Genomic DNA, 27,764 nt, shown 5'->3' with positions numbered 1-27,764 from the left:
CGGCCAAAGACGTGCTGAGGCAAAGGTTCCAGGCAGAGCGAACGGCCGGACGCGCAGGTGCCGCTCCGTCAGCATGTTTCTTTCCGGAAGCGTGCGGCTTTGATGTACTGGACGTTAAAGGCATAAGTGCAGAATTTTCAGCGATGATGCTAGCTCGGCGTTACAATGCCAAGTGAGGCGTGCCCACTGATAATGGTTATGTATAGCTTCTGTCGGCCCAAGGCATGGTGATGCAAAGGTTCCAGGCACAGCGAAAGGCCGGACGCGCGCTTGCCGCTCCGTCACCTTGCATCTTTCCGTAAGCGTGCGGCTTTGATGTACTGGACGTTGAAGGCAGAAATACAGAATTTTCAGCGATGATGCTAGCCCGGCGTTGCACTGCGAATTGAGGCCTACCAACAGGTAAAGGTTATTTATAGCTTCTATTGACCCAAGACCTAGTGACACAAAGGTTCCAGGCACAGGGAACGACCGGACGCGCCCTTGCCGCTGCGTCGGCTTGGTTCTTTCCGGAATAGTGCGGCTTTCATGCACTGGACGTTGGCTGCAGAAATACAGAATTTTCAGCGATTATGCTAGCCAGGAGTTACACTGCCAAATGAGGCGTATCAACTGGTAAAGGGTATTTATAGCTTTTAACGGCCCAAGACATGCCGATGCAAAGGATCCAGGCACAGGGAACGACCGGACGCGCGCTTGCCGTTCCATCACCTTGCTTCTTTCCGGATGCGTGCGGCTTTGATGTACTGGACGTTAAAGGCAGAAATACAGAATTTTCAGCGGTGATGCTAGCCCGGAGTTACACTGCCAAGTGAGGCGTACCCACTGGTGAAGGATATTTATAGCTTCTATTGGCCCAAGACATGCTGATGCAAAGGTTCCAGGCACAGAGAATGGCCGGACGCGCCGTTGCCGCTGTGTCGTTTTGGCTCTTTCCGGAAGAGTGCGGCTTTGATGCACTGAACGTTGGCTGCAGAAATGCAGAATTTTCAGCGATTATGCTAGCCCGTTGTTACACTGCCAAGTGAGGCGTCCCCACTGGAAAAGGTTATTTATAGCTTCTGTCGGCCCAAGACATGCTGATGCAAAGGTTCCAGGCACAGAGAATGTCCGGACGCGCCCTTGCCGCTGCGTCGGCTTGGCTCTTTCCGGAAGAGTGCGGCTTTGATGCACTGGACGTTGGCTGCACAAATACAGAATTTTCAGCGATTATGCTAGCCAGGAGTTACACTGCCAAATGAGGCGTATCCACTGGTAAAGGTAATTTATAGCTTTTACCGGCCCAAGACATGCCGATGCAAAGGATCCAGGCACAGGGAACGACCAGACGCGCGCTTGCCGTTCCATCACCTTGCTTCTTTCCGGATGCGTGCGGCTTCGATGTACTGGACGTTCAAGGCAGAAATACAGAAATTTCAGCGGTGATGCTAGCCCGGAGTTACACTGCCAAGTGAGGCGTACCCACTTGTAAAGGTTATTTATAGCTTTTATAGGCCCAAAACATGCTGATGGAAAGGTTCCAGGCACAGGGAACGACCGGACGCGCCCTTGCCGCCGCGTCGGCTTGGCTCTTTCCGGAAGAGTGCGGCTTTGATGCACTGGACAATGGCTGCAGAAATACAGAGTTTTCAGCGATGATGCTAGCCCGGCGTATTACTGCGAAGTGAGGCGTCAACGCTGGTAAATGTTATTTATGGCTTCTATCGGCCAAAGACGTGCTGAGGCAAAGGTTCCACGCAGAGCGAACGGCCGGACGCGCAGGTGCCGCTCCGTCGGCATGTTTCTTTCCGGAGGCGTGCGGCTTTGATGCACTGGACGTTGCGCTGCAGAAATACAGAATTTTCAGCGATGATGCTAGCCCGGCGTTACACTGCCAAGTGAGGCGTCCCCACTGGTAAAAGTTATTTATAGCTTCTATCGGCCCAAGACATGCTGCTGCAAAGGTTCCAGGCACAGCGAACAGCAGGACGCGCGCTTGCTGCTCCGTCACCTTGCTTCTTTCCGGAAGCGTGCGGCTTTGATGTACTGGACGTTAAAGGCATAAGTGCAGAATTTTCAGCGATGATGCTAGCTTGGAGTTACAATGCCAAGTGAGGCGTGCCCACTGGTAATGGTTATGTGTAGCTTCTATCGGCCTAAGACATGCTGTGTCAAAGGTGCCAGGCAAAGCGAACGGCCGGACGCGCACTTTCCGCTCCGTCGGCTTGCTTCTTTCCGGAAGAGTGTGGCTTTGATGCACTGGACGTTGCCTCCAGAAATACAGAATTTTCAGCGATAATGCTAGCCCGGCGTTCCACTGCCAGGTAACATGTCCCCGCCGGTCAAGGTTATTTACGGCTCTATTGGCCCAAGACATGATGATGCAAAGGTTCCAGGTACAGCGAACGCCCGGGGGTGCCCTTGACGCTCCGTCGGCTTGCTTCTTTCCGGAAGCGTGAGGCTTTAATGCACTGGACGTTGGCTGCAGAAATACAGAATTTTCAGCGATGATGCTAGCCCGGCGTTACACGGCCAAGTGAGGCGTACCCAATTGTAAAGGTTATTTATAGCTTTTACCGGCCCAAGACATGCTGATGCAAAGGTTCCAGGCACAGAGACCGACCGGACGCGCCCTTGCCGCTGCGTCGGTTTGGCTCTTTCCGGAAGAGTGCGGCTTTGATGCACTGGACGTTGGCTGCAGAAATACAGAATTTTCAGCGATGATGCTAGCCTGGAGTTACAATGCCAAGTGAGGCGTACCCACTGGTAAAGGTTATTTATAGCTTTTATCGGCGCAAGACATGCTGATGCAAAGGTTCCAGGCACAGAGAATGGCCGGACGCGCCCGTGCCGCTGCGTCGGCTTGGCTCTTTCCGGAAGAGTGCGGCTTTGATGCGCTGGACGTTGGCTGCAGAAATACAGAATTTTCAGCGATGATGCTAGCCCGGAGTTACACTGCTAAGTGAGGCGTACCCACTGGTGAAGGTTATTTATAGCTTATATTGGCCCAAGACATGCTGATGCAAAGGTTCCAGGCACAGAGAATGGCCGGACGCGCCTTTGCCGCTGCGTCGGCTTGGCTCTTTCCGGAAGAGTGCGGCTTTGATGCACTGGACGTTGGCTGCAGAAATACAGAATTTTCAGCGATGATGCTAGCCTGGAGTTACAATGCCAAGTGAGGCGTACCCACTGGTAAAGGTTATTTATAGCTTTTATCGGCGCAAGACATGCTGATGCAAAGGTTCCAGGCACAGAGAATGGCCGGACGCGCCCGTGCCGCTGCGTCGGCTTGGCTCTTTCCGGAATAGTGCGGCTTTGAGGCACTGGACGTTGGCTGCAGAAATACAGAATTTTCAGCGATGATGCTAGCCCGCAGTTACACTGCCAAGTGAGGCGTACCCACTGGTAAAGGTTATTCATAGCTTTTATTGGCCCAAACCATGCTGATGCAAAGGTTCCAGGCACAGGGAACGACCGGATACGCCCTTGCCGCTGCGTCGGCTTGGCTCTTTCCGGAAGAGTGCGGCTTTGATGCGCTGGACGTTGGCTGCAGAAATACAGAATTTTCAGCGATGATGCTAGCCCGGAGTTACACTGCTAAGTGAGGCGTACCCACTGGTGAAGGTTATTTATAGCTTATATTGGCCCAAGACATGCTGATGCAAAGGTTCCAGGCACAGAGAATGGCCGGACGCGCCTTTGCCGCTGCGTCGGCTTGGCTCTTTCCGGAAGAGTGCGGCTTTGATGCACTGGACGTTGGCTGCAGAAATACAGAATTTTCAGCGATGATGCTAGCCCGGAGTTACACTGCCAAGTGAGGCGTCCCCACTGGTAAAGGTTATTGCAAAGGTTCCAGGCACAGCGAACGGCAGGACGCGCGCTTGCCGCTCCATCACCTTGCTTCTTTCCGGAAGCGTGCGGCTTTGATGTACTGGACGTTACAGGCATAAATACAGAATTCTCAGCGATGATGCTAGCTCGGCGTTACACTGCCAAGTGAGGCGTGCCCACTGGTAAAGGTTATGTATAGCTTCTATCGGCCTAAGACATGCTGATGCAAAGGTGTCAGGCACAGCGAACGGCCGGACGCGCCCTTGCCGCTGCGTCGGCTTGCTTCTTTCCGGAAGCGTGCGGCTTTGATGTACTGAACTTTGCCTGCAGAAATACGGAATTTTCAGCGATGATGCTAGCCCGGCGTTCCACTGCCAGGTGAGAAGTCCCTGCTGGTAAAGGTTATTCATGGCTTCTATCGGCCAAAAATGTGCTCATGCAAAGCTTCCAGGCACAGCGAACGGCTGGACGCGCAATTGCCGCTCCGTCAGCTTGCTTCTTTCCGGAAGCGTTCGGCTTTGATGTACTGGAGGTTGGCTGCGGAAATACAGAATTTTCAGTGATGATGCCAGCGCGGCTTTACACTGCCAAGTGAGGATTCCCACTGGAAAAGGTTATTTATATCTTCCATCGGCCCAAGACATGCTGATGCAAACGTTGTTCCAGGCAGAGCGAACGGCCGGACGCGCACTTTCTGCTCCGTCGGCTTGCTTCTTTCCGGAAGCGTGTGGCTTTGATGCACTGGACGTTGCCTCCAGAAATACAGAATTTTCAGCGATGATGCTAGCCCGGCGTTCCACTGCCAGGTAACATGTCCCCGCCGGGTCAAGGTTATTTATGGCTCCATTGGCCCAAGACATGATGATGCAAATGTTCCAGGCACAGCGAACGCCCGGGCGCGCCCTTGCCCCTCTGTCGGCTTGCTTCTTTCCGAAAGCGTGCGGTTTTGATGCACTGGACGTTGCTCTGCACGAATGCAGAATTTTCAGCGCTTATGCTAGCCCGGCGTTTTACTGCGAAGTGAGACATCCCCTCTTGTAAATGTTATTTATGGCTTCTATCGGCCAAAGACGTGCTGAGGCAAAGGTTCCAGGCACAGCGAACGGCCGGATGCGCACTTGCCGCTCCGTCGGCATGTTTCTTTCCGGAAACGTGCGGCTTTGATGCACTGGACGTTGGCTGCAGAAATACAGAATTTTCAGCGATTATGCTAGCCCAGCGTTTCACTGTAGGCTAACATGTCCCCGCCGGTCAAGGTTATTTATGGCTCTATTGGCCCAAGACATGATGATGCAAAGGTTCCAGGTACAGCGAACGCCCGGGCGTGCCCTTGCCGCTCCGTCGGCTTGCTTCTTTCTGGAAGCGTGAGGCTTTGATGCACTGGACGTTGGCTGCAGAAATACAGAATTTTCATCGATGATGCTAGCCCGGCGTTACACGACCAAGTGAGGCGTACCCACTTGTAAAGGTTATTTATAGCTTTTATCGGCCCAAGACATGCTGATGCAAAGGTTCCAGGCACAGAGAACGACCGGACGCGCCCTTGCCGCTGTATCGGCATGGCTCTTTCCGGAAGAGTGCGGCTTTGATGCAGTGGACGTTGGCTGCAGAAATACAGAATTTTCAGCGATGATGCTAGCCCGGAGTTACACTGCCAAGTGAGGCGTTCCCACTAGTAAAGTTTATTTATAGCTTTTACCGGCCCAAGACATGCCGATGCAAAGGATCCAGTCACAGGGAACGACCGGACGCGCGCTTGCCGTTCCATCCCCTTGCTTCTTTCCGGATGCGTGCGGCTTTGATGTACTGGACGTTAAAGGCAGAAATACAGAATTTTCAGCGGTGATGCTAGCCGGAGTTACAATGCCAAGTGAGGCGTACCCACTGGTAAAGGTTATTCATAGCTTTTATCGGCCCAAGACATGCTGATGCAAAGGTTCCAGGCACAGAGAATGGCCGGACGCTCCCTTGCCGCTGCGTCGGCTTGGCTCTTTCCGGAAGAGTGCGGCTTTGATGCACTGGACGTTGGCTGCAGAAATACAGAATTTTCAGCGATGATGCTAGCCCGGCGTTACACTGCCAAGTGAGGCGTACCCACTTGTAAAGGTTATCTATAGCTTCTATCGGCCCAAGACATGCTGATGCAAACGTTCCAGGCACAGAGAATGGCCGGTCGCCCCTTGCCGCTGCGTCGGCTTGGCTCTTTCTGGAAGAGTGCGGCTTTGAGGTACTGGACGTTGGCTGCAGAAATCCAGAATTTTCAGCGATTATGCTAGCCCGGCGTTACACTGCCAAGTGAGGCGTCCCCACTGGTAAAGGTTATTTATAGCTTCTATCGAGCCAAGACATGCTGATGCAAAGGTTCCAGGCACAGGGAACGACCGGACGCGCCATTGCGGCTGCGTCGGCTTGGCTCTTTCCGGAAGAGTGCGGCTTTGATGCACTGGACGTTGGCTGCAGAAATACAGAATTTTCAGCGATTATGCTAGCCAGGAGTTACACTGCCAAATGAGGCGTATCCACTGGTAAAGGTAATTTATAGCTTTTACCGGCCCAAGACATGCCGATGCAAAGGATCCAGGCACAGGGAACGACCAGACGCGCGCTTGCCGCTCCATCACCTTGCTTCTTTCCGGATGCGTGCGGCTTCTATGTACTGGACAATGGCTGCATAAATACAGAGTTTTCAGCGATGATGCTAGCCCGGCGTATTACTTCGAAGTGAGGCGTCAACGCTGGTAAATGTTATTTATGGCTTCTATCTTCCAAAGACGTGCTGATGCAAAGGTTCCAGGCACAGAGAATAGCCGGCTGCGCCCTTGCCGCTGCGTCGGCTTGGCTCTTTCCGGAAGAGTGCGGCTTTGATGCGCTGGACGTTGGCTGCAGAAATACAGAATTTTCAGCGATGATGCTAGCCCGGCGTATTACTGCGAAGTGAGGCGTCAACGCTGGTAAGTGTTATTTATGGCTTCTATCGGCCAAAGACGTGCTGAGGCAAAGGTTCCAGGCAGAGCGAACGGCCGGACGCGCAGGTGCCGCTCCGTCAGCATGTTTCTTTCCGGAAGCGTGCGGCTTTGATGTACTGGACGTTAAAGGCATAAGTGCAGAATTTTCAGCGATGATGCTAGCTCGGCGTTACAATGCCAAGTGAGGCGTGCCCACTGATAATGGTTATGTATAGCTTCTGTCGGCCCAAGGCATGGTGATGCAAAGGTTCCAGGCACAGCGAAAGGCCGGACGCGCGCTTGCCGCTCCGTCACCTTGCATCTTTCCGTAAGCGTGCGGCTTTGATGTACTGGACGTTGAAGGCAGAAATACAGAATTTTCAGCGATGATGCTAGCCCGGCGTTGCACTGCGAATTGAGGCCTACCAACAGGTAAAGGTTATTTATAGCTTCTATTGACCCAAGACCTAGTGACACAAAGGTTCCAGGCACAGGGAACGACCGGACGCGCCCTTGCCGCTGCGTCGGCTTGGTTCTTTCCGGAATAGTGCGGCTTTCATGCACTGGGCGTTGGCTGCAGAAATACAGAATTTTCAGCGATTATGCTAGCCAGGAGTTACACTGCCAAATGAGGCGTATCAACTGGTAAAGGGTATTTATAGCTTTTAACGGCCCAAGACATGCCGATGCAAAGGATCCAGGCACAGGGAACGACCGGACGCGCGTTTGCCGTTCCATCACCTTGCTTCTTTCCGGATGCGTGCGGCTTTGATGTACTGGACGTTAAAGGCAGAAATACAGAATTTTCAGCGGTGATGCTAGCCCGGAGTTACACTGCCAAGTGAGGCGTACCCACTGGTGAAGGATATTTATAGCTTCTATTGGCCCAAGACATGCTGATGCAAAGGTTCCAGGCACAGAGAATGGCCGGACGCGCCGTTGCCGCTGTGTCGTTTTGGCTCTTTCCGGAAGAGTGCGGCTTTGATGCACTGAACGTTGGCTGCAGAAATGCAGAATTTTCAGCGATTATGCTAGCCCGTTGTTACACTGCCAAGTGAGGCGTCCCCACTGGAAAAGGTTATTTATAGCTTCTGTCGGCCCAAGACATGCTGATGCAAAGGTTCCAGGCACAGAGAATGTCCGGACGCGCCCTTGCCGCTGCGTCGGCTTGGCTATTTCCGGAAGAGTGCGGCTTTGATGCACTGGACGTTGGCTGCAGAAATACAGAATTTTCAGCGATTATGCTAGCCAGGAGTTACACTGCCAAATGAGGCGTATCCTCTGGTAAAGGTAATTTATAGCTTTTACCGGCCCAAGACATGCCGATGCAAAGGATCCAGGCACAGGGAACGACCAGACGCGCGCTTGCCGTTCCATCACCTTGCTTCTTTCCGGATGCGTGCGGCTTCGATGTACTGGACGTTCAAGGCAGAAATACAGAAATTTCAGCGGTGATGCTAGCCCGGAGTTACACTGCCAAGTGAGGCGTACCCACTTGTAAAGGTTATTTATAGCTTTTATAGGCCCAAAACATGCTGATGGAAAGGTTCCAGGCACAGGGAACGACCGGACGCGCCCTTGCCGCCGCGTCGGCTTGGCTCTTTCCGGAAGAGTGCGGCTTTGATGCACTGGACAATGGCTGCAGAAATACAGAGTTTTCAGCGATGATGCTAGCCCGGCGTATTACTTCGAAGTGAGGCGTCAACGCTGGTAAATGTTATTTATGGCTTCTATCTTCCAAAGACGTGCTGATGCAAAGGTTCCAGGCACAGAGAATAGCCGGCCGCGCCCTTGCCGCTGCGTCGGCTTGGCTCTTTCCGGAAGATTGCGGCTTTGATGCACTGGACGTTGGCTGCAGAAATACAGAGTTTTCAGCGATGATGCTAGCCCGGCGTATTACTGCGAAGTGAGGCGTCAACGCTGGTAAATGTTATTTATGGCTTCTATCGGCCCAAGACATGCTGCTGCAAAGGTTCCAGGCACAGCGAACAGCAGGACGTGCGCTTGCTGCTCCGTCACCTTGCTTCTTTCCGGAAGCGTGCGGCTTTGATGTACTGGACGTTAAAGGCATAAGTGCAGAATTTTCAGCGATGATGCTAGCTTGGAGTTACAATGCCAAGTGAGGCGTGCCCACTGGTAATGGTTATGTGTAGCTTCTATCGGCCTAAGACATGCTGTGTCAAAGGTGCCAGGCAGAGCGAACGGCCGGACGCGCACTTTCCGCTCCGTCGGCTTGCTTCTTTCCGGAAGAGTGTGGCTTTGATGCACTGGACGTTGCCTCCAGAAATACAGAATTTTCAGCGATGATGCTAGCCCGGCGTTCCACTGCCAGGTAACATGTCCCCGCCGGTCAAGGTTATTTATGGCTCTATTGGCCCAAGGCATGATAATGCAAAGGTTCCAGGCACAGCGGACGCCCGGGTGCGCCCTTGCCGCTCTGTCGGCTTGCTTCTTTCCGGAAGCGTGCGGCTTTGATTTACTGGACATTGGCTGCAGAAATACAGAATTTTCAGCTATGATGCTACCCCGGCGTTACACTGCTAAGTGAGGTGTCCCCACTGGTAAAGGTTATTTATAGCTTCTGTCGGCCCAAGGCATGGTGATGCAAAGGTTCCAGGCACAGCGAAAGGCCGGACGCGCGCTTGCCGCTCCGTCACCTTGCTTCTTTCCGTAAGCGTGCGGCTTTGATGTACTGGACGTTGAAGGCAGAAATACAGAATTTTCAGCGATAATGCTAGCCCAGCGTTGCACTGCGCATTGAGGCCTACCAACAGGTAAAGGTTATTTATAGCTTCTATTGGCCCAAGACCTAGTGATACAAAGGTTCCAGACACAGGGAACGACCGGACGCGCCCTGCCGCTGCGTCGGCTTGGCTCTTTCCGGAATAGTGCGGCTTTGATGCACTGGACGTTGGCTGCAGAAATACAGAATTTTCAGCGATTATGCTAGCCAGGAGTTACACTGCCAAGTGAGGCGTACCCACTGGTGAAGGATATTTATAGCTTCTATTGGCCCAAGACATGCTGATGCAAAGGTTCCAGGCACAGAGAATGGCCGGACGCGCCGTTGCCGCTGTGTCGGCTTGGCTTTTTCCGGAAGAGTGCGGCTTTGATGCACTGAACGTTGGCTGCAGAAATACAGAATTTTCAGCGATTATGCTAGCCCGTTGTTACACTGCCACGTGAGGCGTCCCCACTGGAAAAGGTTATTTATAGCTTCTATCGGCCCAAGACATGCTGATGCAAAGGTTCCAGGCACAGAGAATGGCCGGCCGCGCCCTTGCCGCTGCGTCGGCTTGGCTCTTTCCGGAAGAGTGCGGCTTTGATGCACTGGACGTTGGCTGCAGAAATACAGAATTTTCAGCGATGATGCTAGCCCGGCGTCACACTGCTAAGTGAGGTGTCCCCACTGGTAAAGGTTATTTATAGCTTCTGTCGGCCCAAGGCATGGTGATGCAAAGGTTCCAGGCACAGCGAAAGGCTGGACGCGCGCTTGCTGCTCCGTCACCTTGCTTCTTTCCGGAAGAGTGCGGCTTTGATGTACTGGACGTTGAAGGCAGAAATACAGAATTTTCAGCGATGATGCTAGCCCGACGTTGCACTGCGAATTGAGGCCTACCAACAGGTAAAGGATATTTATAGCTTCTATTGGCCCAAGACATAGTGATACAAAGGTTCCAGGCGGAGGGAACGACCGGATGCGCCCTTGCCGCTGCGTCGGCTTGCTTCTTTCCGGAAGCGTGCGGCTTTGATGTACTGAACTTTGGCTGCAGAAATACAGAATTTTCAGCGATGATGCTAGCCCGGCGTTCCACTGCCAGGTGAGAAGTCCCTGCTGGTAAAGGTTATTCATGGCTTCTATCGGCCAAAAATGTGCTCATGCAAAGCTTCCAGGCACAGCGAACGGCTGGACGCGCAATTGCCGCTCCGTCGGCTTGCTTCTTTCCGGAAGCGTTCGGCTTTGATGTACTGGAGGTTGGCTGCAGAAATACAGAATTTTCAGCGATGATGCCAGCCCGGCTATACACTGCCAAGTGAGGATTCTCACTGGAAAAGGTTATTTATATCTTCATTCGGCCCAAGACATGCTGATGCAAACGTTCTTCCAAGCAGAGCGAACGGCCGGACGCGCACTTTCCGCTCCGTCGGCTTGCTTCTTTCCGGAAGCGTGTGGCTTTGATGCACTGGACGTTGCCTCCAGAAATACAGAATTTTCAGCGATGATGCTAGCCCGGCGTTCCACTGCCAGGTAACATGTCCCCGCCGGTCAAGGTTATTTATGGCTCCATTGCCCCAAGACATGATGATGCAAATGTTCCAGGCACAGCGAACGCCCGGGCGCGCCCTTGCCCCTCTGTCGGCTTGCTTCTTTCCGAAAGCGTGCGGTTTTGATGCACTGGACGTTGCTCTGCACGAATGCAGAATTTTCAGCGATGATGCTAGCCCGGCGTTTTACTGCGAAGTGAGACATCCCCACTTGTTAAGGTTATTTATAGCTTTTACCGGCCCAAGACATGCTGATGCAAAGGTTCCAGGCACAGAGAACGACCGGACGCGCCCTTGCCGCTGCGTCGGCTTGGCTCTTTCCGGAAGAGTGCGGCTTTGATGCACTGGACGTTGGCTGCAGAAATACAGAATTTTCAGCGATGATGCTAGCCCGGAGTTACACTGCCAAGTGAGGCGTCCCCACTGGTAAAGGTTATTTATAGCTTCTATCGGCCAAAAATGTGCTCTTGCAAAGCTTCCATGCACAGCGAACGGCTGGACGCGCAATTGCCGCTCCGTCGGCTTGCTTCTTTCCGGAAGCGTTCGGCTTTGATGTACTGGAGGTTGGCTGCAGAAATACAGAATTTTCAGCGATGATGCCAGCCCGGCTTTACACTGCCAAGTGAGGATTCCCACTGGTAAAGGTTATTTATATCTTCCATCGGCCCAAGACATGCTGATGCAAACGTTGTTCCAGGCAGAGCGAGCGGCCGGACGCGCACTTTCCGCTCCGTCGGCTTGCTTCTTTCCGGAAGCGTGTGGCTTTGATGCACTGGACGTTGCCTCCAGAAATACAGAATTTTCAGCGATGATGCTAGCCCGGCGCTCCACTGCCAGGTAACATGTCCCCGCCGGTCAAGGTTATTTACGGCTCCATTGGCCCAAGACATGATGATGCAAAGGTTCCAGGCACAGCGAACGCCCGGGGGTGCCCTTGACGCTCCGTCGGCTTGCTTCTTTCCGGAAGCGTGAGGCTTTAATGCACTGGACGTTGGCTGCAGAAATACAGAATTTTCAGCGATGATGCTAGCCCGGAGTTACAATGCCAAGTGAGGCGTACGCACTGGTAAAGGTTATTTATAGCTTTTATCGGCGCAAGACATGCTGATGCAAAGGTTCCAGGCACAGAGAATGGCCGGACGCGCCCGTGCCGCTGCGTCGGCTTGGCTCTTTCCGGAAGAGTGCGGCTTTGAGGCACTGGACGTTGGCTGCAGAAATAGAGAATTTTCAGCGATGATGCTAGCCCGGAGTTACACTGCCAAGTGAGGCGTTCCCACTGGTAAAGGTTATTTATAGCTTTTACCGGCCCAAGACATGCCGATGCAAAGGATCCAGGCACAGGGAACGACCGGACGCGCGCTTGCCATTCCATCACCTTGCTTCTTTCCGGATGCGTGCGGCTTTGATGTACTGGACGTTAAAGGCAGAAATACAGAATTTTCAGCGGTGATGCTAGCCGGAGTTACAATGCCAAGTGAGGCGTACCCACTGGTAAAGGTTATTCATAGCTTTTATCGGCCCAAAACATGCTGATGCAAAGGTTCCAGGCACAGGGAACGACCGGATGCGCCCTTGCCGCTGCGTCGGCTTGGCTCTTTCCGGAAGAGTGCGGCTTTGATGCGCTGGACGTTGGCTGCAGAAATGCAGAATTTTCAGCGATGATGCTAGCCCGGAGTTACACTGCCAAGTGAGGCGTCCCCACTGGTAAAGGTTATTTATAGCTTCTATCGGCCCAAGACATGCTGATGCAAAGGTTCCAGGCACAGAGAATGGCCGGCCGCGCCCTTGCCGCTGCGTCGGCTTGGCTCTTTCCGGAAGAGTGCGGCTTTGATGCACTGGACGTTGGCTGCAGAAATAGAGAATTTTCAGCGATGATGCTAGCCCGGCGTTACACTGCTAAGTGAGGTGTCCCCACTAGTAAAGGTTATTTATAGCTTCTGTCGGCCCAAGGCATGGTGATGCAAAGGTTCCAGTCACAGCGAAAGGCCGGACGCGCCCTTGCCACTCTGTCGGCTTGCTTCTTCCCGGAAGCGTGCGGCTTTGATGCACTGGATGTTGCCTGCAGAAATACAGAATTTTCAGCGATGATGCAAGCCCGGAGTTACACTGCCAATTGAGGCGTACCCACTGGTAAAGGTTATTTATAGCTTTTAACGGCCCAAGACATGCCGATGCAAAGGATCCAGCCAGAGCGAACGGCCGGACGCGCGCTTGCCGTTCCATCACCTTGCTTCTTTCCGGATGCGTGTGGTTTTCATGCACTGGACGTTGCCTGCAGAAATACATAATTTTCAACGATGATGCTAGCCCGGCGTTCCACTGCCAGGTAAGACGTCCCCGCCGGTCAAGGTTATTAATGGCTCTATTGGCCCAAGACATGCAGAGGCAAATGTTCCAGGCACAGCGAACGGCCGGACGCGCACTTGCCGCTCCATAGGCTTGCTTCTTTCCGGAAGCGTGCGGCTTTCATGTACTGAACGTTGGCTGGAGAAATACAGAATTTTCAGCGATGATGCTAGCCCGGCGTTCCACTGCCAAGTGAGGCGCCACCACTGGTAAAGGTTATTTATAGCTTTTATTGGCCCAAGACAAGCTGATGCAAAGGTTCCAGGCACAGGGAACGACCGGACGCACCCTTGCCGCTGCGTCGGCTTGGCTCTTTCCGGAAGAGTACGGCTTTGATGCACTGGACGTTGGCTGCAGAAATACAGAATTTTCAGCGATGATGCTAGCCCGGCGTGCCACTGCCAGGTAACACGTCCCCGCCGGTCAAGCTTATTTATGGCACTATTGGCCCAAGACATGCTGATGCAAACGTTCCATGCACAGCGAACGGCCGGACGCGTGCTTGCTGTTCCATCACCTTGCTTCTTTCCGGAAGCGTGCGGCTTTGATATACTGGACGTTAAAGGCATAAATACAGAATTTTCAGCGATGATGCTAGCCCGGCGTTACACTGCCAAGTTAGGCGTCCCCACTGGTAAAGGTTATTTATAGCTTCTATCGGCCCAAGACATGCTGATGCAAAGGTTCCAGGCACAGAGAATGGCCGGACGCGCCCTTGCCGCTGCGTCGGCTTGGCTCTTTCCGGAATAGTGCGGCTTTGATGCACTGGACGTTGGCTGCAGACATACAGAATTTTCAGCGATGATGCTAGCCCGGCGTTCCACTGCCAGGTAAGACGTCCCCGCCGGTCAAGGTTATTTATGGCGCTATCGGCCCAAGACATGCTGATGCAAAGGTTCCATGCACAGCGAAAGGCCGGATGCGCGCTTGCCGCTCCGTCACATTGCTTCTTTCCGGAAGTGTGCGGCTTTGATGTGCTGGACGTTAAAGGCAAAACTACAGAATTTTCAGCGATGATGCTAGCGCAGCGTTACACTGCCAAGTGAGGCGTGCCCACCGGTAAAGGTTATGTATAGCTTCTATCGGCCTAAGAAATGCAGATGCAAAGGTTTCAGGCACAGCAAACGGCCGGACGCGCAGTTGCCGCTCCGTCGGCTTGCTTCTTTCCGGATGCGTGTGGCTTTGAAGTACTGAACGTTGGCTGCAGAAATACAGAAATTTCAGCGATGATGCTAGCCCGGCGTTCCACTACCAAGTGAGGCATCCCCACTGGTAAATGTTATTTATAGCTTCTCTGGGTCCAAGACGTGCTGATACAAAGGTTCCAGGCAGATCGAACGGCGGGACGCGCACTTGCCGCTCCGTCGGCGTGCCTCTTTCAGGAAGCATGCGACTTTGATGTGCTGGACGTTGGCTGCAGAAATACGGAAATTTCAGCGATGGTGCAAGTCCGGCGTTTTACTGCCAAGTGAGAGGTTCCCGCTGGTAAAGGTTATTTATGGCTTCTAACAGCCAAAGAAGTGCTGATGCAAAGGTTCCAGGCACAGGGAACGGCCAGACGCGCCCTTGCCACTCCGTCGGCTTGCTTCTTTCCGGAAGCGTGCGGCTTTGATGTACTGGACGGTAAAGGCAGAAATACAGAATTTTCAGCAATGATGCTAGCCCGGCGTTGCACTGCCAAGTGAGGTGTACCCACTGGTAAAGGTTAGTTATAGCTTCTATCGGCCCAAGACATGCTGATGCAAAGGTTCAGGCAGAGCGAACGGCCGGACGAGCAGTTTCCGCTCCGTCGGCTGGCTTCTTTCCGGAAGCGTGTGGTTTTGATGCACTGGACGTTGCCTGCAGAAATACATAATTTTCAGCGATGATGCTAGCCTGGCGTTCCACTGCCAGGTAAGACGTCCCCGCCGGTCAAGGTTAATTATGGCTCTATTGGCCCAAGACATGCAGAGACAAATGTTCCTGGCACAGCGAACGGGCGCACGCGCACTTGCCGCTCCGTCGGCTTGCTTCTTTCCGAAAGCGTGCTGCTTTGATGCACTGGACGTTGCTCTGCAAAAATGCAGAATTTTCAGCAATGATGCTAGCCCGGCGTTTTACTGCGAAGTGAGGCTTCCCCGCTGGTATATGTTATTTATGGCTTCTATCGGCCAAAGACGTGCTGAGGCAAAGGTTCCAGGCAGAGCGAACGGCCGGACGCGCACTTGCCGCTCCGTCGGCATGATTCTTTCCGGAGGCGTGCGGCTTTGATGCACTGGACGTTGCGCTGCAGAAATACAGAATTTTCAGCGATGATGCTAGCCCGGCGTTACACTGCCAAGTGAGGCGTCCCCACTGGTAAAGGTTATTTATAGCTTCTATCGGCCCAAGACATGCTGATGCAAAGGTTCCAGGCACAGCGAACGGCAGGACGCGCGCTTGCCGTTCCGTCGCTTTGCTTCTTTCCGGAAGCGTGCGGCTTTGACGCACTGGACGTTGGCTGCAGAAATACAGAATTTTCAGAGATGATGCTAGCCCGGCGTTCAACTGCCAGATAAACGGTCCCCGCCAGTCAAGGTTATTTATGGCTCTTTTGGCCCAAGATATGCTGATGCAATGGTTCCATGCACAGCGAAAGGCCGGACGCGCGCTTGCCGCTCCGTCACCTTGCTTCTTTCCGGAAGCGTGCGTCTTTGATGTACTGGGCGTTAAAGGCATAAATACAGAATCTTCAGCGATGATGCTAGCCCGGCGTTACACTGCCAAGTGAGGTGTACCCACTGGTAAAGGTTATTTATAGCTTCTATCGGCCCAAGACATGCAGATGCAAAGGTTCGAGGCACAGCGAACGGCCGGACGCGCCCTTGCCACTCTGTTGGCTTGCTTCTTCCCGGAAGCGTGCGGCTTTGATGCACTGGACGTTGCCTGCAGAAATACAGAATTTTCAGCAATGATGCTAGTCCGTCGTTCCACTGCCAGGTAAGGCGTCCCCGCCGGTCAAGGTTATTTATGGCTCTGGTGGCCCAAGAAATGGTGATGCAAAGCTTCCTGCACAGCGAACGGCCGTACGCGCGCTTGCCGTTCCATCACCTTGCTTCCTTCCGGATGCGTGCGGCTTTAATGTAATGGACGTTAAAGGCATAAATACAGAATTTTCAGCGATGATGCTAGCCCGGCGTTACACTGCCAAGTGAGGCGTACCCACTGGTAAAGGTTATTTATAGCTTCTATCGGCCCAAGACATGCAGATGCAAAGGTTCGAGGCACAGCGAACGGCCGGACGCGCCCTTGCCACTCTGTTGGCTTGCTTCTTCCCGGAAGCGTGCGGCTTTGATGCACTGGACGTTGCCTGCAGAAATACAGAATTTTCAGCAATGATGCTAGTCCGTCGTTCCACTGCCAGGTAAGGCGTCCCCGCCGGTCAAGGTTATTTATGGCTCTGGTGGCCCAAGAAATGCTGATGCAAAGCTTCCTGCACAGCGAACGGCCGTACGCGCGCTTGCCGTTCCATCACCTTGCTTCCTTCCGGATGCGTGCGGCTTTAATGTAATGGACGTTAAAGGCATAAATACAGAATTTTCAGCGATGATGCTAGCCCGGCGTTACACTGCCAAGTGAGGCGTACCCACTGGTAAAGGTTATTTATAGCTTCTATCGGCCCAAGACATGCAGATGTAAAGGTTCGAGGCACAGCGAACGGACGGACGCGCCCTTGCGACTCTGTCGGCTTGCTTCTTCCCGGAGGCGTGCGGCTTTGATGCACTGGACGTTGGCTGCAGAAATACAGAATTTTCAGCGATGATGCAAGCCCGGAGTTACACTGCCAATTGAGGCGTACCCACTGGTAAAGGTTATTTATAGCTTTTACGGCCCAAGACATGCCGATGCAAAGGATCCAGGCAGAGCGAACGGCCGGACGCGCGCTTGCCGTTCCATCACCTTGCTTCTTTCCGGATGCGTGCGGCTTTGATGTAGTGGACGTTAAAGGCATAAATACAGAATTTTCAGCGATGATGCTAGCCCGGCGTTACACTGCCAAGTGAGGTGTACCCACTGGTAAAGGTTATTTATAGCTTCTATCGGCCCAAGACATGCAGATGCAAAGGTTCGAGGCACAGCGAACGGCCGGACGCGCCCTTGCCACTCTGTCGGCTTGCTTCTTCCCGGAAGCGTGCGGCTTTGATGCACTGGACGTTGCCTGCAGAAATACAGAATTTTCAGCGATGATGCAAGCCCGGAGTTACACTGCCAATTGAGGCGTACCCACTGGTAAAGGTTATTTATAGCTTTTAACGGCCCAAGACATGCCGATGCAAAGGATCCAGGCAGAGCGAACGGCCGGACGCGCGCTTGCCTTTCCATCACCTTGCTTCTTTCCGGATGCGTGCGGCTTTGATGTAGTGGACGTTAAAGGCATAAATACAGAATTTTCAGCGATGATGCTAGCCCGGCGTTGCACTGCCAAGTGAGGCGTACCCACTGGTAAAGGTTATTTATAGCTTCTATCGGCCCAAGACATGCAGATGCAAAGGTTCGAGGCAGATCGAACGGCCGGACGCGCACTTGCCGCTCCATAGGCTTGCTTCTTTCCGGAAGCGTGCGGCTTTCATGTACTGAACGTTGGCTGGAGAAATACAGAATTTTCAGCGATGATGCTAGCCCGGCGTTCCACTTCCAAGTGAGGCGCCCCCACTGGTAAAGGTTATTTATAGCTTTTATCGGCCCAAGACATGCTGATGCAAAGGTTCCAGGCACAGGGAACGACCGGACGCACCCTTGCCGCTGCGTCGGCTTGGCTCATTCCGGAAGAGTGCGGCTTTGATGCACTGGACGTTGGCGGCAGAAATACAGAATTTTAAGCGATGATGCTAGCCCTGCGTTCCACTGCCAGGTACGACGTCCCGCCGGTCAAGGTTATTTATGGCTCTATTGGCCCAAGACATGCTGATGCAAAGGTTCCATGCACAGCGAATGGCCGGACGCGCGCTTGCCGCTCCGTCACCTTGCTTCTTTCCGGAAGCGTGTGGCTTTGATGTACTGGACGTTAAAGGCAGAAATACAGAATTTTCAGCGATGATGCTAGCCCGGCGTCACACTGCCAAGTGAGGCGTATCCACTGATAAAGGTTATAGTTTTTAACGGCCCAAGACATGCTGATGCAAAGTTTCCAGGCACAGAGAATGGCCGGACGAGCCCTTGCCGCTGCGTCCGCTTGGCTCTTCCCGGAATAGTGCGGCTTTGATGCACTGGACGTTGGCTGCAGAAATACAGAATTTTCAGCGATGATGCTAGCGCGGCGTTACGCTGCCAAGTGAGGCGTGCCCACTGGTAAAGGTTATGTATAGCTTCTTTCGGCATAAGAATTGCTGATGCAGAGGTTTCAGGCCACAGCGAACGGCCGGACGCGCACTTGCCGCTCCGTCGGCTTGCTTCTTTCCGGAAGCGTGCGGCTTTGAAGTACTGAACGTTGGCTGCAGAAATACAGAATTTTCAGCGATGATGCTAGCCCGGAGTTACACTGCCAAGTGAGGCGTACCCACTGGTAAAGGTTATTTATAGCTTTTATCGGCCCAAGACATGCTGATGCAAAGGTTCCAGGCACAGGGAACGACCGGACGCGCCCTTGCCGCTGCGTCGGCTTGGCTCTTTCCGGAAGAGTGCGGCTTTGATGCACTGGACGTTGGCTGCAGAAATACAGAATTTTCAGCCATGATGCTAGCCCGGAGTTACAATGCCAAGTGAGGCGTACCCACTGGTAAAGGTTATTTATAGCTTTTATCGGCCCAAGACATGCTGATGCAAAGATTCCAGGGACAGGGAACGACCGGAAGCGCCCTTGCCGCTGAGTCGGCTTGGCTCTTTCCGGAAGCGTGCGGCTTTGATGCACTGGACGTTGCCTGCAGAAATACAGAATTTTCAGCGATGATGCAAGCCCGGAGTTACACTGCCAATTGAGGCGTACCCACTGGTAAAGGTTATTTATAGCTTTTAACGGCCCAAGACATGCCGATGCAAAGGATCCAGGCAGAGCGAACGGCCGGACGCGCGCTTGCCGTTCCATCACCTTGCTTCTTTCCGGATGCGTGCGGCTTTGATGTAGTGGACGTTAAAGGCATAAATACAGAATTTTCAGCGATGATGCTAGCCCGGCGTTACACTGCCAAGTGAGGCGTACCCACTGGTAAAGGTTATTTATAGCTTCTATCGGCCCAAGACATGCAGATGCAAAGGTTCGAGGCAGATCGAACGGCCGGACGCGCACTTGCCGCTCCATAGGCTTGCTTCTTTCCTGAAGCGTGCGGCTTTCATGTACTGAACGTTGGCTGGAGAAATACAGAATTTTCAGCGATGATGCTAGCCCGGCGTTCCACTGCCAAGTGAGGCGCCCCCACTGGTAAAGGTTATTTATAGCTTTTATCGGCCCAAGACATGCTGATGCAAAGGTTCCAGGCACAGGGAACGACCGGACGCACCCTTGCCGCTGCGTCGGCTTGGCTCATTCCGGAAGAGTGCGGCTTTGATGCACTGGACGTTGGCGGCAGAAATACAGAATTTTAAGCGATGATGCTAGCCCTGCGTTCGACTGCCAGGTACGACGTCCCGCCGGTCAAGGTTATTTATGGCTCTATTGGCCCAAGACATGCTGATGCAAAGGTTCCATGCACAGCGAATGGCCGGACGCGCGCTTGCCGCTCCGTCACCTTGCTTCTTTCCGGAAGCGTGTGGCTTTGATGTACTGGACGTTAAAGGCAGAAATACAGAATTTTCAGCGATGATGCTAGCCCGGCGTCACACTGCCAAGTGAGGCGTATCCACTGATAAAGGTTATAGCTTTTAACGGCCCAAGACATGCTGATGCAAAGTTTCCAGGCACAGAGAATGGCCGGACGAGCCCTTGCCGCTGCGTCCGCTTGGCTCTTCCCGGAATAGTGCGGCTTTGATGCACTGGACGTTGGCTGCAGAAATACAGAATTTTCAGCGATGATGCTAGCGCGGCGTTACACTGCCAAGTGAGGCGTGCCCACTGGTAAAGGTTATGTATAGCTTCTTTCGGCCTAAGAATTGCTGATGCAGAGGTTTCAGGCCACAGCGAACGGCCGGACGCGCACTTGCCGCTCCGTCGGCTTGCTTCTTTCCGGAAGCGTGCGGCTTTGAAGTACTGAACGTTGGCTGCAGAAATACAGAATTTTCAGCGATGATGCTAGCCCGGAGTTACACTGCCAAGTGAGGCGTACCCACTGGTAAAGGTTATTTATAGCTTTTATCGGCCCAAGACATGCTGATGCAAAGGTTCCAGGCACAGGGAACGACCGGACGCGCCCTTGCCGCTGCGTCGGCTTGGCTCTTTCCGGAAGAGTGCGGCTTTGATGCACTGGACGTTGGCTGCAGAAATACAGAATTTTCAGCCATGATGCTAGCCCGGAGTTACAATGCCAAGTGAGGCGTACCCACTGGTAAAGGTTATTTATAGCTTTTATCGGCCCAAGACATGCTGATGCAAAGATTCCAGGGACAGGGAACGACCGGAAGCGCCCTTGCCGCTGCGTCGGCTTGGCTCTTTCCGGAAGAGTGCGGCTTTGATGCACTGGACGTTGGCTGCAGAAATACAGAATTTTAAGCGATGATGCTAGCCCGGAGTTACACTGCCAAGTGAGGCGTACCCACTGGTAAAGGTTATTTATAGCTTTTATCGGCCCAAGACATGCTGATGCAAAGGTTCCAGGCAAGAAGAATGGCCGGACGCGCCCTTGCCGCTGCATCGGCTTGGCTCTTTCCGGAAGAGTGCGGCTTTGATGCACCGGACGTTGGCTGCAGAAATACAGAATTTTCAGCGATGATGTTAGCCCGGAGTAACACTGCCAAGTGAGGCGTACCCACTGGTAAAGGTTATTTATAGCTTTTATCGGCCCAAGACATGCTGATGCAAAGATTCCAGGGACAGGGAACGACCGGAAGCGCCCTTGCCGCTGCGTCGGCTTGGCTCTTTCCGGAAGAGTGCGGCTTTGATGCACTGGACGTTGGCTGCAGAAATACAGAATTTTAAGCGATGATGCTAGCCCGGAGTTACACTGCCAAGTGAGGCGTACCCACTGGTAAAGGTTATTTATAGCTTTTATCGGCCCAAGACATGCTGATGCAAAGGTTCCAGGCAAGAAGAATGGCCGGACGCGCCCTTGCCGCTGCATCGGCTTGGCTCTTTCCGGAAGAGTGCGGCTTTGATGCACCGGACGTTGGCTGCAGAAATACAGAATTTTCAGCGATGATGCTAGCCCGGCGTTCCACTGCCAGGTAAGACGTCCCCGCCGGTCAAGGTTATTTATGGCTCTATTGGCCCAAGACATGCTGATGCAAAGGTTCCATGCACAGCGAACGGCCAGACGCGCGCTTGCCGCTCCGTCACCTTGCTTCTCTCCGGAAGCGTGCGGCATTGATGTACTGGACGTTAAAGGCAGAAATACAGAATTTTCAGCGATGATGATAGCCCGGCGTTACACTGCCAAGTGAGGCATACCCACTGGTAAAGGTTATTTATAGCTTCTATTGGCCCAAGACATGCTGATGCAAGGTTCCAGGCACAAAGAATGGCCGGACGCGCCCTTCCCGCTGCGTCGGCTTCGCTCTTTCCGGAAGAGTGCGGCTTTGATGCACTGGACGTTGGCTGCAGAAATACAGAATTTTCAGCGATGCTGCTTGCCCGGAGTTACACTGCCAAGTGAGGCGTACCCACTGGTAAAGGTTATTTATAGCTTTATCGGCCCAAGACGTGTTGAGGCAAAGGTTCCAGACTGAGCGAACGGCCGGACGCGCACGTACCGCTCCGTTTGCATGTTTCTTTCCGGAGGCGTGCGGCTTTGATGCACTGGACGTTGCGCTGCAGAAATACAGAATTTTCAGCGATGATGTTAGCCCGGAGTAACACTGCCAGGTAAGGCGTCCCCGCCGGTCAAGGTTATTTATGGCTTTATTGGCCCAAGACATGCTGATGCAAAGGTTCCAGGCACAGCGAACGGCAGGACGCGCGCTTGCCGCTACATCACCTTGCTTCTTTCCGGAAGCGTGCGGCTTTGATGTACTGGACGTTAAAGGCATAAATACAGAATCTTCAGCGATGATGCTAGCCCGGCGTTACACTGCCAAGTGAGGTGTACCCACTGGTAAAGGTTATTTATAGCTTCTATCGGCCCAAGACATGCAGATGCAAAGGTTCGAGGCACAGCGAACGGCCGGACGCGCCCTTGCCACTCTGTTGGCTTGCTTCTTCCCGCAAGCGTGCGGCTTTGATGCACTGGACGTTGCCTGCAGAAATACAGAATTTTCAGCAATGATGCTAGCCCGGCGTTCCACGGCCAAGTGAGGCATCCCCACTGGTAAATGTTATTTGTAGCTTCTCTGGGTCCAAGACGTGCTGATACAGAGGTTCCAGGCAGATCGGACGGCGGGACGCGCACTTCCCGCTGCGTCGGCTTGCTTCTTCCCGGAAGCGTGCGACTTTGATGCATTGGACGTTGCCTGCAGAAATACAGAATTTTCAGCGATGATGCTAGCCCGGCGTTACACTGCCAAGTGAGGCGTACCCACTGGTAAAGGTTATTTATAGCTTCTATCGGCCCAAGACATGCAGATGCAAAGGTTCGAGGCACAGCGAACGGACGGACGCGCCCTTGCGACTCTGTCGGCTTGCTTCTTCCCGGAGGCGTGCGGCTTTGATGCACTGGACGTTGGCTGCAGAAATACAGAATTTTCAGCGATGATGCAAGCCCGGAGTTACACTGCCAATTGAGGCGTACCCACTGGTAAAGGTTATTTATAGCTTTTAACGGCCCAAGACATGCCGATGCAAAGGATCCAGGCAGAGCGAACGGCCGGACGCGCGCTTGCCGTTCCATCACCTTGCTTCTTTCCGGATGCGTGCGGCTTTGATGTAGTGGACGTTAAAGGCATAAATACAGAATTTTCAGCGATGATGCTAGCCCGGCGTTACACTGCCAAGTGAGGTGTACCCACTGGTAAAGGTTATTTATAGCTTCTATCGGCCCAAGACATGCAGATGCAAAGGTTCGAGGCACAGCGAACGGCCGGACGCGCCCTTGCCACTCTGTCGGCTTGCTTCTTCCCGGAAGCGTGCGGCTTTGATGCACTGGACGTTGCCTGCAGAAATACAGAATTTTCAGCGATGATGCAAGCCCGGAGTTACACTGCCAATTAAGGCGTACCCACTGGTAAAGGTTATTTATAGCTTTTAACGGCCCAAGACATGCCGATGCAAAGGATCCAGGCAGAGCGAACGGCCGGACGCGCGCTTGCCGTTCCATCACCTTGCTTCTTTCCGGATGCGTGCGGCTTTGATGTAGTGGACGTTAAAGGCATAAATACAGAATTTTCAGCGATGATGCTAGCCCGGCGTTACACTGCCAAGTGAGGCGTACCCACTGGTAAAGGTTATTTATAGCTTCTATCGGCCCAAGACATGCAGATGCAAAGGTTCGAGGCAGATCGAACGGCCGGACGCGCACTTGCCGCTCCATAGGCTTGCTTCTTTCCGGAAGCGTGCGGCTTTCATGTACTGAACGTTGGCTGGAGAAATACAGAATTTTCAGCGATGATGCTAGCCCGGCGTTCCACTGCCAAGTGAGGCGCCCCCACTGGTAAAGGTTATTTATAGCTTTTATCGGCCCAAGACATGCTGATGCAAAGGTTCCAGGCACAGGGAACGACCGGACGCACCCTTGCCGCTGCGTCAGCTTGGCTCATTCCGGAAGAGTGCGGCTTTGATGTACTGGACGTTGGCTGCAGAAATAAAGAATTTTCAGCGATGATCCTACCCCGGAGTTACACTGCCAAGTGAGGCGTACCCACTGGTAAAGGTTATTTATAGCTTTTATTGGCCCAGGACATGCTGATGCAAAGGTTCCAGGCACAGGGAACGACCGGACGCACCCTTGCCGCTGCGTCGGCTTGGATCATTCCGGAAGAGTGCGGCTTTGATGTACTGGACGTTGGCTGCAGAAATAAAGAATTTTCAGCGATGATCCTACCCCGGAGTTACACTGCCAAGTGAGGCGTACCCACTGGTAAAGGTTATTTATAGCTTTTATCGGCCCAAGACATGCTGATGCAAAGGTTCCAGGCACAGGGAACGACCGGACGCGCCCTTGCGCTGCGTCGGCTTGGCTCATTCCGGAAGAGTGCGGCTTTGATGTACTGGACGTTGGCTGCAGAAATAAAGAATTTTCAGCGATGATCCTACCCCGGAGTTACACTGCCAAGTGAGGCGTACCCACTGGTAAAGGTTATTTATAGCTTTTATTGGCCCAAGACATGCTGATGCAAAGGTTCCAGGCACAGGGAACGACCGGACGCACCCTTGCCGCTGCGTCGGCTTGGCTCTTTCCGGAAGAGTACGACTTTGATGCACTGGACGTTGGCTGCAGAAATACCGAATTTTCAGCGATGATGCTAGCCCGGCGTGCCACTGCCAGGTAACACGTCCCCGCCGGTCAAGCTTATTTATGGCTCTATTGGCCCAAGACATGCTGATGCAAACGTTCCATGCACAGCGAACGGCCGGACGCGTGCTTGCTGTTCCATCACCTTGCTTCTTTCCGGAAGCGTGCGGCTTTGATATACTGGACGTTAAAGGCATAAATACAGAATTTTCTGCGATGATGCTAGCCCGGCGTTACACTGCCAAGTTAGGCGTCCCCACTGGTAAAGGTTATTTATAGCTTCTATCGGCCCAAGACATGCTGATGCAAAGGTTCCAGGCACAGAGAATGGCCGGACGCGCCCTTGCCGCTGCGTCGGCTTGGCTCTTTCCAGAATAGAGCGGCTTTGATGCACTGGACGTTGGCTGCAGAAATACAGAATTTGCAGCGATGATGCTAGCCCGGAGTTACACTGCCAAGTGAGGCGTACCCACTGGTAAAGGTTATCTATAGCTTTTATCGGCCCAAGACATGCTGATGCAAAGGTTCCAGGCACAGGGAACGACCGGAAGCGCCCTTGCCGCTGGGTCGGCTTGGCTCTTTCCGGAAGAGTGCGGGTTTGATGCACTCTACGTTGGCTGCAGAAATACAGAATTTTCAGCGATGATGCTAGCCCGGCGTTCCACTGCCAGGTAAGACGTCCCCGCCGGTCAAGGTTATTTATGGCGCTATCGGCCCAAGACATGCTGATGCAAAGGTTCCATGCACAGCGAAAGGCCGGATGCGCGCTTGACGCTCCGTCACATTGCTTCTTTCCGGAAGTGTGCGGCTTTGATGTGCTGGACGTTAAAGGCAAAACTACAGAATTTTCAGCGATGATGCTAGCGCAGCGTTACACTGCCATGTGAGGCGTGCCCACCGGTAAAGGTTATGTATAGGTTCTATCGGCCTAAGAAATGCAGATGCTAAGGTTTCAGGCACAGCGAACGGCCGGACGCGCAGTTGCCGCTCCGTCGGCTTGCTTCTTTCCGGAAGCGTGTGGCTTTGAAGTACTGAACGTTGGCTGCAGAAATACAGAAATTTCAGCGATGATGCTAGCCCGGCGTTCCACTACCAAGTGAGGCATCCCCACTGGTAAATGTTATTTATAGCTTCTCTGGGTCCAAGACGTGCTGATACAAAGGTTCCAGGCAGATCGAACGGCGGGACGCGCACTTGCCGCTCCGTCGGCGTGCCTCTTTCAGGAAGCATGCGACTTTGATGTGCTGGACGTTGGCTGCAGAAATACGGAAATTTCAGCGATGGTGCAAGTCCGGCGTTTTACTGCCAAGTGAGAGGTTCCCGCTGGTAAAGGTTATTTATGGCTTCTAACAGCCAAAGAAGTGCTGATGCAAAGGTTCCAGGCACAGGGAACGGCCAGACGCGCCCTTGCCACTCCGTCGGCTTGCTTCTTTCCGGAAGCGTGCGGCTTTGATGTACTGGACGTTAAAGGCAGAAATACAGAATTTTCAGCAATGATGCTAGCCCGGCGTTGCACTGCCAAGTGAGGTGTACCCACTGGTAAAGGTTAGTTATAGCTTCTATCGGCCCAAGACATGCTGATGCAAAGGTTCAGGCAGAGCGAACGGCCGGACGAGCAGTTTCCGCTCCGTCGGCTGGCTTCTTTCCGGAAGCGTGTGGTTTTGATGCACTGGACGTTGCCTGCAGAAATACATAATTTTCAGCGATGATGCTAGCCTGGCGTTCCACTGCCAGGTAAGACGTCCCCGCCGGTCAAGGTTAATTATGGCTCTATTGGCCCAAGACATGCAGAGACAAATGTTCCTGGCACAGCGAACGGACGGACGCGCCCTTGCGACTCTGTCGGCTTGCTTCTTCCCGGAGGCGTGCGGCTTTGATGCACTGGACGTTGGCTGCAGAAATACAGAATTTTCAGCGATGATGCAAGCCCGGAGTTACACTGCCAATTGAGGCGTACCCACTGGTAAAGGTTATTTATAGCTTTTAACGGCCCAAGACATGCCGATGCAAAGGATCCAGGCAGAGCGAACGGCCGGACGCGCGCTTGCCGTTCCATCACCTTGCTTCTTTCCGGATGCGTGCGGCTTTGATGTAGTGGACGTTAAAGGCATAAATACAGAATTTTCAGCGATGATGCTAGCCCGGCGTTACACTGCCAAGTGAGGTGTACCCACTGGTAAAGGTTATTTATAGCTTCTATCGGCCCAAGACATGCAGATGCAAAGGTTCGAGGCACAGCGAACGGCCGGACGCGCCCTTGCCACTCTGTCGGCTTGCTTCTTCCCGGAAGCGTGCGGCTTTGATGCACTGGACGTTGCCTGCAGAAATACAGAATTTTCAGCGATGATGCAAGCCCGGAGTTACACTGCCAATTGAGGCGTACCCACTGGTAAAGGTTATTTATAGCTTTTAACGGCCCAAGACATGCCGATGCAAAGGATCCAGGCAGAGCGAACGGCCGGACGCGCGCTTGCCGTTCCATCACCTTGCTTCTTTCCGGATGCGTGCGGCTTTGATGTAGTGGACGTTAAAGGCATAAATACAGAATTTTCAGCGATGATGCTAGCCCGGCGTTACACTGCCAAGTGAGGCGTACCCACTGGTAAAGGTTATTTATAGCTTCTATCGGCCCAAGACATGCAGATGCAAAGGTTCGAGGCAGATCGAACGGCCGGACGCGCACTTGCCGCTCCATAGGCTTGCTTCTTTCCGGAAGCGTGCGGCTTTCATGTACTGAACGTTGGCTGGAGAAATACAGAATTTTCAGCGATGATGCTAGCCCGGCGTTCCACTGCCAAGTGAGGCGCCCCCACTGGTAAAGGTTATTTATAGCTTTTATCGGCCCAAGACATGCTGATGCAAAGGTTCCAGGCACAGGGAACGACCGGACGCACCCTTGCCGCTGCGTCAGCTTGGCTCATTCCGGAAGAGTGCGGCTTTGATGTACTGGACGTTGGCTGCAGAAATAAAG

Source organism: Amblyomma americanum, chromosome 2, assembly GCF_052857255.1.
Source record: "Amblyomma americanum isolate KBUSLIRL-KWMA chromosome 2, ASM5285725v1, whole genome shotgun sequence".
NCBI classification, from domain to species: Eukaryota; Metazoa; Arthropoda; class Arachnida; order Ixodida; family Ixodidae; genus Amblyomma; species Amblyomma americanum.
This window is presented reverse-complemented; position numbering follows the sequence as displayed.